A 14,546-nucleotide genomic window follows, 5' to 3' on the forward strand; every position below is an offset into this window, starting at 1 on the left:
TCCTTTTTGCCTCTAGGCCCAACCCAGGGCCACTTCAGGCAGTTAATTTATTTATAGCCGACAACTATATTCTATATGTGTCAAATGTTTTTTTTGTGTTTTTTTAGCTGGAATTTTTAAAATTAAGGGAGACTAGGATGGTCCCATTTCGGCCTTGTTCTGGCCTCATCAGCTAGCCACACCCTTCCTTACTGGGATTTGATCCTGTGGACTCTGCCTTTTAAGGCAGAGGCTTAGCAGTTGTGCTATCAGTTGTGGCCCTGGGTTGGGCCTAGAGGCAAAAAGGAGCTGTGACGTTCCTTCAAATATACCAGGGTGATCCGACATTAAAAAAAAACATATAGCCCCTCCCTGGTACACAGCTGGAAGGGATCTGATCTGATAGCACAACTGCTAAGTCTCTGCCTTACAAGGCAGAGTCCACAGGATCAAATCCCAGTAAGGAATAGCTGATGGGGGGTGGGGGTGGGTTCAAGGGAGAGGGGGAAGGGGGAGCTGCTAGGAGAGACAAGAGAGTAGGGGATTGATGCTTATATCCTCCTCTCCCTCCTGGGTGATCCAATGTGATGGCTGTTAGCAAAGAAGGGAGAGTGAGGGGTTGATGCTTCTATGATAAGGTGAGCCAGAAAGCATCTGGGTCTCACCTGGCCTCTTTTCCTCTTGCAACTGCATGGGCTTCTGCCGTTCCAAAGGGCTATCCTTGGGAGCAAGGGGAAATAAAAGGCCAGGCAGCAAGCCAAAGGTTCATCCACTTGTTTTGCTCTCCTATCTCCACTCTTGCAAGCTTTGCTGTCTTTTCTCTTCCCATACAGAGCCCCCAATCTTTGAGACTGGGGCCAGGTCCAGGAAGAGAAGGAAACACATGGGAGACAGCCTCCCTGGGTCTTCCTTCTGCTGTAGATGGGCTTGCACAGTGACAGTGGGAGCAGGAGCCCTGAATTAAACGTGATTTTCCTCCTCCCTGCTCAAGAAAAGGGTTTTGCCGTAACATTCTGAATAAATGAGCATTGTAGATTTTAAGATTTTTTTAAATTGGAAAATGTGAGCACATCTCCTGTGCACTCCTTTCCTTCTTTTGAGGTCCCACATTGAGGCTATGGGCTCCCTGATCAAGAGCGGGGCTGAGGGGAAGCCAGCCTTAATTTCAATAGCCAAATTGGGGGCTGGAATGGGGAGGGGGAGAGGCAGTGCTTTCTGGGAAGGCAGCTCAGTCTAGTAATTCCTTATTTTCCCTTCCACCACCCATTAAGGAGGCAGGCAGGATAATATACTTGGTAGTCTAGCTCAGCTCAGGCAGACAGAGGAGGCCCTTGTGCCAGAAGGAGCTTGCTCTAATGGCTGATGCTTGGGGAGGGGGCAGAGGAATCAAGCCCAGAGGAGAAGCACCCCTTTTCCTTCCTGGCTGATCTGGCACTGAGCTGCAGTGGAGGGAGAGCAAAAGGAGCTCATGCTGGCTGGAGGACCTGGCCAGGTAACAGTCCCAAGTATGCAGGAGGTTGCTGCTGAGGAGTGCCTGTTTCCATATTATAGGAGTGGACATAAACCTGCTCCTTTGCATCTCTAAGGAGGCCCAGCTCTTGCTCTGTGTTGAATCCTATGTAAATAGTTGGTTCCATGAAAAAACGCTGTCTGTGCTGAAAGCAGGAAGTCGCGTCTGATTGGCTCAGACGCTGACTGCTCTCGTTTGGCGGGAGCCGCAAATGTATAAAAGAGCGGCTTTTCTCCAGGTAATCCAGACGCGTTCCCGCTGTTGTCACTTCTCCTTTTTAAGAGCTGAATAAAGGAACCATCTTTACCAGCCTTGTCTCAGGACTCTTCACTGGCGGCGACGGATGGAAGAACCACGCGTGCAAGATGAACAACCTTCAAATCGGCCGGCCTCCTGAGTTCTTTGATCCGGAGAAATCCTCCTGGGACGCCTACCTGGCCAAGTTCGAGATTTTCCTCGAAGCTGCCAGAATAGGGGACGCCGACGCCGAATGGAAGCGGGCAATTTTCCTGAATTACTGCGGCCCAGAGATATTTGATCTCGCCCAGACTCTCACCGACCCGCTTCCAGCTAAATCTGTCGCTTGGGACGTCCTACAAACCAAGCTCCCGAGCCATTTCAAGCCGACGAAACCAGCCATCATTTTCCGGCACCAATTCTCGAGAATGACCCAACTGGAATCGGAATCCATCAACCAGTTCGCTACGCGACTTCAAACGGTGCTCTCAAAATGCAAGTTTGATTACCCGGAAGCTCGCCTCACTGACGCCCTAATCTTCGGCATGAGAAATGCCATGGTCCGAAACAAGCTCCTCACCGAAGATGAACCGTCTCTCCAAGCAGTAATCAAGCTGGCACAAACCGCAGAGGTCGCCGACGCTGCTGCCAAAGAACTGAAGGAACACGACAAACGGGAAGTCATCGCCAAGATCGACTCCACGGGTTCCCGCGCGGAGGCTCCAGATGACCTCAGCCCACCAGCTGTCCCGCCTGTCCGGCTCAAACCATGCAGGGTACCCCTCCCGCTCCTTCCCAAGCTTGACCTACAGCTGGATAAGCTCATTAGCCAGGGCATTTTAGTCCCTGTAGAACAGGGGCCTTGGGTAACACCCATAGTTACGCCTCTTAAACCGGACGGCTCATTAAGAGTTTGCGCTGACTATAAATCAACGCTCAACAAAGCCCTCCAACATCACCCTTACCCCATTCCAGTGGTACAACAGCTCCTTCACTCCCTGGGGGAAGGGAAGGTGTTCGCGAAAATTGATTTAGCGCAAGCTTACCAGCAACTCCCTGTCGATGAACCGACAGCACGCGCACAAACAATTGTCACCCACAGGGGTGCTTTTAAATGTACCAGATTACAATTTGGAGTAAGCATAGCCCCAGGGATTTTTCAAAGCATAATGGAATGGTTGTTATCAGGGATTAAAGGGGCCATTCCCTACTTTGATGACATCTTAATTGCAGGGGAAAACCAATCTCAACTCAACAAAAGAATAAGGGAAGTACTACATAGGCTGCAAGATAAAGGGCTAAGAATCAAACCTGACAAATGTGTGTGGGGAACCACCATTGTGGAATTTTTAGGATATAAAATCGATGGGGAAGGCATCCACCCCACTACTGAAAAATTGAAAGCCATTAGGGAAGCCCCAGAGCCACAAAATAAGACAGAATTGCAAGCATTCTTAGGCCTTCTTAACTTTTACTCTGTCTTTTTAAAACAGAAGGCAACAGCAGCAGAGCCTCTACACCGATTGCTTCAGAAAGAAACCCCTTGGACATGGGGGAGAACTGAGCACGAAGCCTTTGTACAAATAAAGCAGTTGCTAACTTCTAAAAGTGTAGTAGTCCAGTATAGCACCTCGCTACCCATCAGGCTTACGTGCGATGCGTCCCCATCTGGCGTGGGAGGGGTCTTGGCACATGTGTTGCCTAATAATACAGAGGCCCCAATTGCTTTCTTTTCCAGAACAATGACAAATACTGAGAGGAACTACAGCCAACTAGATAAGGAGGCTCTAGCGTTAGTGGCAGGGGTGAAGAAATTTCATAACTATCTTTTCGGCAGGAGTTTTGAATTGATTACCGACCACAAGCCCTTACTAGGCCTCCTAGCCCCTAAAAAACCTACTCCCCCATTTATGTCTCCAAGACTAATTAGGTGGGCCCTGTTCCTCTCAGGGTACCAGTACGAACTCAATCACAAGGGGGGTAAGGACATCAACCACGCAGATGGTCTTAGTAGGTGCCCAATGGCAGAATTAGTGGAAGACCCTGCCCCATCTGCTGATGTGTTAATGATAGAACTCGAAGATAACCCACTAACAACAGCAAGGGAGGTGGCTGTGCACACGCAGCAAGACCCAATTTTGAAAAAGGTGGTAAACTGTGTACTCAAGGGGTGGCCTAATGACTCTGTAGAAGCAAACTTAAGTGATTTTAAAACCAAAAGATTGGAATTGTCATATGTTAAAGGTTGCCTGTTGTGGGGGGATAGAGTAATCATTCCCGAAAGTCTAAAGACCAAAGTTCTCACCATGCTACATGTGGGCCACCCTGGTATTGTCAGGATGAAGGGTCTAGCCAGGGGGCACTTATGGTGGCCAGGTCTGGATACCGATATTGAAACGTGGGTAGCCAAGTGTGATCCATGCCAAGAGTCTAGGCCAAATCCTCCCAAAACAACTCCAGCTGAGTGGGAACAACCTGCAGGGCCTTGGTCCAGGGTCCATATTGATTTTGCAGGGCCAGTGGGGTCACAATACTTCTTAATAGTGGTAGATGCATTCTCCAAGTGGGTTGAAATCATTGCAATGAATAATATAACTACAAGTGCTACAATTAAGGTTCTGCGCCATCTGTTTGCCACCCATGGCTGTCCAGACATCTTAGTGTCAGACAATAGGCCCCAATTGACTGCCAGGCAATTTGAATTGTTTCTAGACAACTTGGGGGTCAGACATGCTCTCATCTCGCCTTACTCGCCCTGGGCTAATGGCTTGGCAGAACGGTACGTTCGGGTGGCCAAAGAAGCATTGCACAGGTCAGGCCCTGGAGATGTGCAACAACATCTGGACCAATTTTTGTTAACACAACATATTACACCAAACTCCCACACACACATAAGTCCTGCTGAAATATTAATGGGAAGGAAACTTAGATCCCCACTGGACAGACTACACCCAAGTTATTGTACTCATAATCCTATGTATGTAAATCCTGAAAGACAACTGTATTTGGGTCAAAGTGTTTTTGCAAAGAATTTTGATGGGGGGTTGAATTGGATGAAGGGGACTATTGTACAACAAACTGCTCCTAAAACATACATTGTAAAATTGGAAGATGGTTGAATGTGGAAGCGGCACATCGACCATGTACGGAAACGTGTGGCAACCTCCCCCGAGCAAACCGCTGAAACAGACTCTTCCCCTCTAATAGACTCTAACGCGCAACCCGCTTTATTGGACATTCAAATGGACTTATCGAGTCAGGAACGGTCCTCCAGCGACGCCGAACCATCTTCGTCCTCAGAGGTCGGTGTTGTGCCTGGCCACTCGACCCAGCGGGCCGGAGCCCAAACTCGGCCCCAGCCGCACGGGGGAGGTACAGACGAACCGACCTCCACTGTTGGAAGTGAGGACTCGAATGATCTGCGCAGATCGGAGAGGGTCCTGCGTAGACCGAGCAGATTGGATGATTTTGTCACATGGCTTACTTGATTGATGTATTCTTGACTAAGGAGGGAGGGGTGTTGAGTCCTATGTAAATAGTTGGTTCCATGAAAAAACGCTGTCTGTGCTGAAAGCAGGAAGTCGCGTCTGATTGGCTCAGACGCTGACTGCTCTCGTTTGGCGGGAGCCGCAAATGTATAAAAGAGCGGCTTTTCTCCAGGTAAGCCAGACACGTTCCCGCTGTTGTCACTTCTCCTTTTTAAGAGCTGAATAAAGGAACCGTCTTTACCAGCCTTGTCTCAGGACTCTTCACTCTGAGTCCCTTGCCCCCCACACACCCAAAACAAGAAGAGGCAATGCCTTCCCTGGTTTGTTCTATTTGTTGATTGTGAGCTCCTTGGGGCTGAGAAAAATTGCTGCAAAACTGAGTTTTCTGAAGTGGATCACTAGACTCCTAATCAACTTAAAAGAACAATTTGGTAAAAAGAAAAGTTAACCAAAAGAGCAACATACAGAGAAAAGCACATAAAACACCACCAGGAGCAAAACAAATTAAAGTTTAATTTGTGTGTATTGTTTAATGGACTGCTAAATTGTCAAAATGGACTGCTAAATTGGCTATGCCCACCCAGTCACTTGGACACCTAGCCCTACCCACACAGTCACATGACCATGAAACCACTCCCACCCAGTCACGTGACCATCAAGCCTCTCCCACCTGGTCACATGACTGCCAAGGCACTCCCACCCGCTCACATGAAAATTTGGAACCCACCCCTGGTAAGTACCACCTCTGGTTGATCCCATCTATTCTCTGCCTCATGAGTCCCAGCTGACTGGTATGAAAAGGAAGTTTCACAGTAACCTTCCCCTGCCATGCCCACCAAGCCACACCCACAGAACCAGTAGTAAAAAAAATTGAATCCCACCATTGAACTAGAATGCTACTTGTGATTTGGAGGAGGATAAAATATATGATTGGGCTATGCAACCATACTTATTAGTTTATTTTTGAAGTACTGACATATGTTTTCTGGTCCTCATGGCTTAGCAGAGATAACTGTACAATAAATAGGAAAAGGAAGATCTGGAGATAAGTATTATGTATCACCTCAGAAAATAGAGAAAGAGTGGGGGAATCCCACTTTGTAGAGTTCCTCTAAAGTAAGCCTCCCTGGGGTAGTACCTCCTCCTCCATTTATAGTTGCCGCTCTTGAGAGGAAGAACTTTTGGCATCCTGATCCTTTAGTTGTTGTTGTTGTTGTTGTTGTTGTTGTTGTTGTTGTTGTTGTCATCGTCAAGGTAGGAGGCTAGAATGACTTATTGCTTCTGGTCTGGGGCAATATCAGAATGCTAAGGAATACTTCCAAAGAATAACTATACACAGTAAATGTGGAGGTAGTGAATAACCAGCTAATAGCCCAGACCAGATAGCTTGAGTAGATAAATATTATTTACATAAAACTAATATCGTAGTCAGTAACAATCCAAATCATTTACAAATACAGTACATCAATGTATCTTATCAAGACTGATACAAATACAAACCAAAGTGAGAATACAAAGTCTGCTACACAGAGTAGTTGTTACAAATAATTGTCCCCCCTAGAGGAATGCCCTCTTATGACCAACAGAATCATTAACCCTTAAAGCAACATTTTACTTAATCTTTAAACTTACATTGTTGGTTTGATTTATATATTGTAACACCAAACTAGTCACACTCAGAGCATTAACAGGCAATACCATCCATATTCAATGAACAGTTCTTCTGCCTAAAGTTTACTTTAGTGACTGGCTAAACATTAGTTTATGGGGCTCTTTGTAATCTAACATCTGAAGTCATTGGCCTAATATTGTTGTAGGCCATAGATATCTCCACACTGGCGCTAAAGTGAAATCTAGTATTACTAGAGCAGATATCCTTCCCATCAGTCTTTCCTCAACCACATTTGCACTTTGCTAGGGGCTTCTGTGCCTTTGGATTAGCCAGCTATGTTACAGTGACAGAGGAAGCAGCCATGTGATACCCCTCCCCACCAGGTTCTGCTGGAAGGTGGCTTCCAACTCTTTTTGTTAATAATACTTCTACATAGCATGGCCCTCTGCTATCCCCAGACCATAATGATGGCCAGAAATACCTTTCTAAAGAAATAGATTTTGGAATGTTACAGGAAGGAATCAGTAGTGGTTTTCAAATTCTATTGCTACCAGTTCTCTATTGGGAGCGTGCATGCAGGGCTTCTGTGCATGTGCAGAGATGTCCAGATGGGAGGGCGTAGCATCTCGCTGCCCTCACTACTAGTTCACCTGAACCGGTGGCAACCTACCATTGGAAGAAATACTCCAAAAGAAATTAAAATATAATAATTTTTTTGAAGTTACAGTAAACAAATGGAAATGAGTGGATCAAAGGTCTGGGTCCAACCTCAAAGATGATTGGATGGGTCACACTGTAGACCTAATGCAGATTAATTATTGACAGATTAACTTCAGGTTATTATTCTCTTTGTTACAAATTAAATGGAGAATTTATTATAAATGGGAAATGGAAAATAGATGGAACCTCTATTATATCTGTAGAATTTTGCTTGCTCACTTTGTAAAGATTAGATAAAATGGGACTATAAGAAAAGATTGAATTTAACAGACTCCAAATAAAAGTCTACAATGCTTTATTTTGATAATCATAATCTAAGGTGACCAGATGTCCTGCTTTTGGTGGGACAGTCCCACTTTTTAATCATTTGTCCCATGTCCCACAGTGTTTCCAAAATGTTCCAATTTTGGAATGAAAATGGGGAGGGCCAGCAGTGTGGGGAGAGCAGAAGGGGAGGGGCATGTTTCAATTCTTCCCCTCCTCCTCCTCTTCATTGGTAGAGAGGTCTTTTCCCAGCCCGGGATGGTGCTCAGTGGCCACCATAGCAGCCGGTGTTTTATTTGTTTTTGTTTGCATGTTGCTCTTTTGGTTGAGTTTTCTTTTTACTAGAAAGAGAGAGAGAAAGGAGAGGAAGGCAGGAAGAGAGAGAAAGAAAGAGTGAGAGGGTGGGAAGGAGAGAGAGAAAAAAGAGAAAGAAATAAATAAGAAAGAAAGAAAGAAAGAAGGGACGGAGGGAGAGAAAGAAAGAGAAATAGAGAGAAAGGGAAGGAGGGGTGACAGAGAAAGAAAAAAGAGGAAGGAAGAGAGAAAGAGAGAGGGAGAGAAAGAAAGAGGGAGGGAGAAAGAGAAATAGAGAGAAAGGGAGGAAGGAAGAGAGAGAAGGAGAGACAGAGGGAGGGAAGGAGGGAGAGAGAGAGAAAAAGAGAGGAAAAAAGGAAGATAGAGAAAGAAAGGGAGAAAGAGAGAGAGAGAAATAGAGAGAAAGTGAGGGAGGGAGAGAGAAAAAAAAGAAAGATTTTTTTTGCTCCATATAGACCAAAATTTTAATCAAGCCCCCCCCCCCAAATCAATGGTGTCCCACTTTACCAATTTTAAAATATGATCTCATCCATGGTCCATGCAAAAGCATCCATATTGGACATTCCTCTGATTGCCAAAAATACTAAGTGTCTGTAAATGCCAGTAAATGCCAGTAATGAAAGTTAAAGAGCACAGTGAAAAATAATGGAATTATTATTATCAGTCGTAAGGCTAATGAATAGCCTTAGGACAGACAATAAAGAAATATATAGTCCTGAATTTTGGATTGGTCACTCAGCAGCAGTTAGAAGTTATGACAGATCTCCCCCCATCCAAAGATATTTACAATCCAATCCTGAAATTCCAACAGATGTCCCACATGACTCTATTTTGGCCACTCAGGAACTGGTCTACATTTATGGCTATTTTCAATGTCACATATACCATATTTTTGGAGTATAGGATGCACCTTTTCCCCCCTAAAAGAAGGTGGAATTTTTGGTGTGTCTTATATACCGAATAAAGCCATTTTTGGCCTTCCAGAGCCCCACTCCTTCATCCCAATTTTGGGGAAAATAGCCCCATTTTTTTTTGCAAAAATGGGGGCATGTTTGCCCCCAGCCCCCAGGAGCACTGTGCATACTTCCCAGACCCTCTTCATGCCACCCCTTTTTTGCAAAAATGGGTGAAAATGCGTCCATCTTTGCAAAAAATGGGATGCAGAGGGTTTGAAAGGCTTGTGGAGTGCTCTTGGGGGCTAGGGAAGGCCAAAAAATGCCACTGTTTTTTGTGAAAAATGGGGCAAACAGAGAGTTTGGGAGGCTTGCAGAGTACTTTTGTGGTCCAGGGAGGACAAATACTTTTTTCCCTTACTTACCTCTTTGAAATCTTGGTGCGTCTTATACACCAGTGCCTCTTATAGTCTGAAAAATATAGTAATTCACATGACATGCAATTTATATTTTTGCTGAACAATGGCGATCTTCTGATTGTAAGTAAAAAGCTCTCCGTGAAATAACGATTCTTGCATTTGCTTAATGGCTGCCAACAAAACAGTTGTAAAAATTGGGTGCAGTCACATAATGACCTGTTTTACAACCATCCCAACTTACAACCATAATGGGCAGGGTCAATTATGGCTGTAAACCAAGAACTGAAGGGGTGGATATCTTTTGCTTTTGAGGGTCAGCCATCAATACTAGAAAAATAAGCAGTCAGACAATGCAAGTAAGAAGAGGGTTGGACTAATAGGTATGTCTTTAAAAGTGAAACTGCTCTTTACAGAAGGTATATAAGTGAGCGGACAAAGTCTACTTAGCAATTCAGGATCGGATCGTTCCTGTAACTTTTCACTGCAAAGTGGTAAGTCTAAACATATATTTTTTAACATGGATCAGTTGATGCTTGTATGATATTTTGGTCAATGAGGACAAATTATCAGATACGTAAGATATTTCATGGAGCAATGGAGTATTTCCTTGTACTTTATTTAAGCAATGAAGGGTTAGTTAGCAAGTAGCAATTTCATATCACTCACCCTGGGGAATAACTTGATTTGAGAAAAGCTGTTCCCTCGTACAGCAAGAAGTTAAATCGAATAGCTGCTAAGGTTGTGGGCACTTGCAATGGTTCATATATTACTATGCTGACAATTTGAAGATCAGTTTGGTTGCTGTGTTTTGATAGCTGTGATCGTGATTGATTAAATATGAATTTGATTCTGTCCTTGGGATTGACTCAGGTCAAAGATCTACTTTCTCCCACTCATATTAGGGGAGTGGGAGAAAGATCTTTCTCTCATTCCCCTCTGCTTCAGAGTCGGAAACCACCTGCTACAACCTGGAGACTTGTTTGCTGTTCTGCATTTCCTTGATAGCAGGAGGAATGGAATCAAGCAGGGAGAACTTTGTCCCTTCCACTTGAGCTGAAGAGTTCATTCTGGCCTTTTCCATAAGCAGAGTTTGTAACTGGCCTATTTATCCATAACCATGTCATAGTCCATGGAATGTAGGCAGCTGGGTTGGCCTGATACTAAGGAATTTCTGTCAGGATTTTTAAAAAAGCACAACTTGGTTTTCCCTGGGACTGAGCTGTTAAAAGATAGGAGTCCTTCCCTGGGATACTAGAATACTCTCTACGTAGACTTGCACACACAGACAGAATAAAAAATATGGGGTCAGTTTTGCGTTCTACTTCAAGCAATAGTCTGGACTTTGTTTATTCCCTGCTTTATTATCTGAGCTATATCTTTGACCTTGGGTACTTGCCCACCCCCTGCATGCCAGCTCCTACTGTAGGTCTTGCAAACACTGAGCCCCAGCAGAAGAATCTCCCTCCTTTTTAATTTGTTTAACTTCTACATCCATCTGTTCCATTTTAGTCTCAACTTTATTAAATCTCTGTTCAAATCCACTACAGATATCCAGCAGTTTATCCAGCTTTTTCTCAATGTTAGCCAGGCTAGAGACGTCTTCTTTTTTCCCTCCCTCCACCATTTTAAGACTTATTGTACTCACTTATCACTTCCTTGTTACAGCGAAAGCGCCTCCGTCTTTGCTTGAAATCGTAAATCTTCAAATTCACTTTGATGCCGGCAGATTCTTGTTTCTCCTATTTTTTTCTAAGGAAGATTTATAGTCTTTTTAAGGGGGAGAAAAACTCTTTACATTTTATATTTATTCGGAGCCAGAGGTGGAATGCCTAGAAACCCATTGGCGCATGCGCAATCTCTGAAAGTTGAGAAACAAGTGATGGATTACGATGGAAAAATAAGACAAATAAATGACAGAATCGCAAATTTGGAGGACAGACAGAGAAGGAGGAATTTGCGTTTACGAGGGTTCAGAATGGATTTGCCCTCTGATTTTAAGTTAACAGAAGCTGTCTGTGCTTGGTTAAATAAACAGACAGGCGTGCATGTCAGCGTGGAGGATCTGTTGCGTGTTCACTGGGCAGCCCCCAGGAGAGACGGCAGACAGAGAGATGTGATCATCGCTTTCCTCAGTGAAAAAAAAGCAGAGATGATTTATAAAACTTTCAAGACTTCTACGAGCCTCAAACAAGACGGAAATGAGATAAGGGTTCTGAGGGATCTTTCCTGGGAAACCCTGAGAGCGAGAGCTGTGTTGAAACCAATTGCAAGCCGGCTATATCAAAGTGGAACCATATTTAGCTGGGGCTACCCAGTGGCCATCTTGGTGTTCCAGGACAATAAAATGTACAGAGCACGTTCATTGGAGGAGGGAAAGGCTTTATTGGATCAACTGGGGATTAAGTTTGATGAAACTGGAGCACTAGCATATGAAGGAGAAGAGGCTTTTGACGGTCGGAGTACCCCAGATGAGGAGGAAAGACGAAGGGAAGAGCAGCTGAAGGAGTTAAGCGGGCAGGTGGAGGCCATCAGAAAGGAGCAGAGAAGAACACGGGCTCTGCGTGAGAAGAGAGCCAGAAAGTGATGGTGTTTGGTCCCTTGTCTTGTTGTGGGGGGGGGGGGGAAAAAGGAAAAGGAAAAGAATTATTACTATTACTATTACTATTATTGTTGTTATTATTATTATTTTTCTTGGAGATGCCTTGGGATTCCTGTATATCTGTCATTCAGTGGGGGAAGTCTAAGGGGGAGAAAAAGGTGGTTTAAGAATTTAAAATTAAAGAAGAAATTAAAGAAGGAATTATTTAAAGGAGAAAGGAGGGGGGGAGAAATTTTCTCTTTTATAAAATTAAAAAGGGTTGAAAGAGGAGCTAGTTGAGTGGGAACGCAATCCAGATAATGTGCCTCAGGTATGGGCAAGGTTTTTTCTTGTCTTCTCCCCTCTCAGTGGGGGGAGCACAGGGGGAGGCACGTTGGGGGGGGGGTAATAGGGGTAAAGAAAAGGGAAAAATATAAACCAAGGGCAAAACAAGAGGGGAAAAGGGTGATTTTGGTATATTATGACGGAGTGTAAGATAATGGTTTTAAATGTGAATGGTTTGGGATCGGATTTGAAACGTTTTAGGATATTAAGGATGGCTAAGCAATACAAGGTGGATATTATGATTTTGACAGAAACACATAAAAGAAGGGGAGGAAGGGATAACTTGATTAATGATAGAAATTGGAAATGGGTGTTTGAGTCGAGAGGAACACAAAATAGTCGAGGCACAGCGATTCTGATTCATCAGAGGGTTAATTTTGAAGAGGTCGGAATTCAGAAAGACAGAGAAGGAAGGTGGATATTTGTTAAAGGGAAAATAAATCAAAAGAAGCTGACATTAGCAGCAATTTATGCCCCAAATGGGAAAACAAAACAATTTATAATAAATACTAAGAAGAAGTTAGACAATTTTAAGGAGGGCTCAACTTTTTTGGCAGGAGATTTTAATATGCAATTAACAAATGGGACTGCAAATAGCAGGATGTTACATTTAAATAGACTTAATATGGTGGATCTACATGCAGATATTTTAAACAGAGCTACATATTATTCAGCAAGATATCACACATTTAGCTGCATAGACTACATATTAATGAATAGGGGAGGTAATATACAAGTTAAAAAAGTAGACATTAAAAGTATATGGATATCAGATCATGCCCCACTATTGGCAGAATTGGAAATAGGTCAGGAACAAAATAAAAAAAAAATGGAGATATAATGCAGTTGTAACTGCTAGGGAACAAGATAAAGAGAAATTGCAAACAGAGTTATCAGAATATTTTAGAATTAATGATGTGGGTGGTATTAAACAATCAATTGTATGGGATGCATGTAAGGCCTTCATGAGGGGACAATGTATGGAAGCAGATATTAGGAAGAGGTGGGGTAGAGAGAGGGAAAGGAAGATAAGGGAAATAGATTTGATACAAGAGCAGTTAAGATTAACGAAAAGTAGAGATTGGAATCGTTTATTGAAATTGAAAAAGAAACAGTTGATGGTGTATGATGAGATTAAATGGAATAAGATGAGAATGGCGATGCGACAAAAAATACAGAGTTGGGGGACAAGATCAATGCAGCAAATGGCGAGATATCTGAAGAAGAGGAAAGAAAAATCATGTATTTTAGCATTGAGGGACACCAGTGGAGTGGTTAGATATGGTAATGACCAGTTAGAGGAGATAATGAGGAAATATTATGAAGATTTGTATAAAGAGGAGCAAGTGAAGATAGAAGTCCTCAAGGTTGGGAAAATAGTAAGTGAAGAAGACAAACAAATTTTGAATGCAGAAATTACACAAGATGAAATTGCTAGAGTAATTAAAGGGTTAAAACAAGCCAAAGCACCGGGCCCAGATGGGTTTACAGGAGAATTCTATAAAACTTATGTGAATGTTTTGTTGCCGCATTTGGGGAAATTGTTTAATAATATATTGTCAAATCGTGATATCCCGCAGACATGGAAGCTTTCAGAAATTGTTACCATTCCGAAGATGGGTCGAGATTTAAGAGAGCCTGGGTCTTACCGTCCGATCAGTTTGGCAAATCAGGATTATAAAATATTTATGAAAATACCGGCAAATAGATTAGAAAATATTTTACCAAAAATAATTGAAGAGGATCAATATGGATTCGTGAAGGGAAGGAAAATAAGTGAACCAATTAGAAATGTAATGAATGTGATGCACCATGCTACCGCTACTAAAAGGAAATTGGGAATTTTGAAATTAGATGTTTATAAAGCGTTCAATAAAGTTAACCATAGTTACTTATATAAATTATGTAACAAATTAAATATGGGGGGAAAATTTTATGAAACTATAAAAGAGATTTATAAAGGAAATGAAGCATATATAAGAGTGAATGGACAAAGAACGCAGAGTATTAAAATATTAAACGGCACCAAGCAAGGATGCCCTTTGTCTCCAAAATTATTCGTAATAGCAATAGAGATCTTAGCCAATAAGATAAGACAAGATAACACTTGGGCAGGATATAGAATAGGGGAATTAGAAATGAAAATAAATTTATTTGCAGATGATGCAATTATATTGACCCAGACC

This window comes from Erythrolamprus reginae, unplaced genomic scaffold (assembly GCF_031021105.1).
Source record: "Erythrolamprus reginae isolate rEryReg1 unplaced genomic scaffold, rEryReg1.hap1 H_32, whole genome shotgun sequence".
NCBI classification, from domain to species: domain Eukaryota; kingdom Metazoa; phylum Chordata; class Lepidosauria; order Squamata; family Dipsadidae; genus Erythrolamprus; species Erythrolamprus reginae.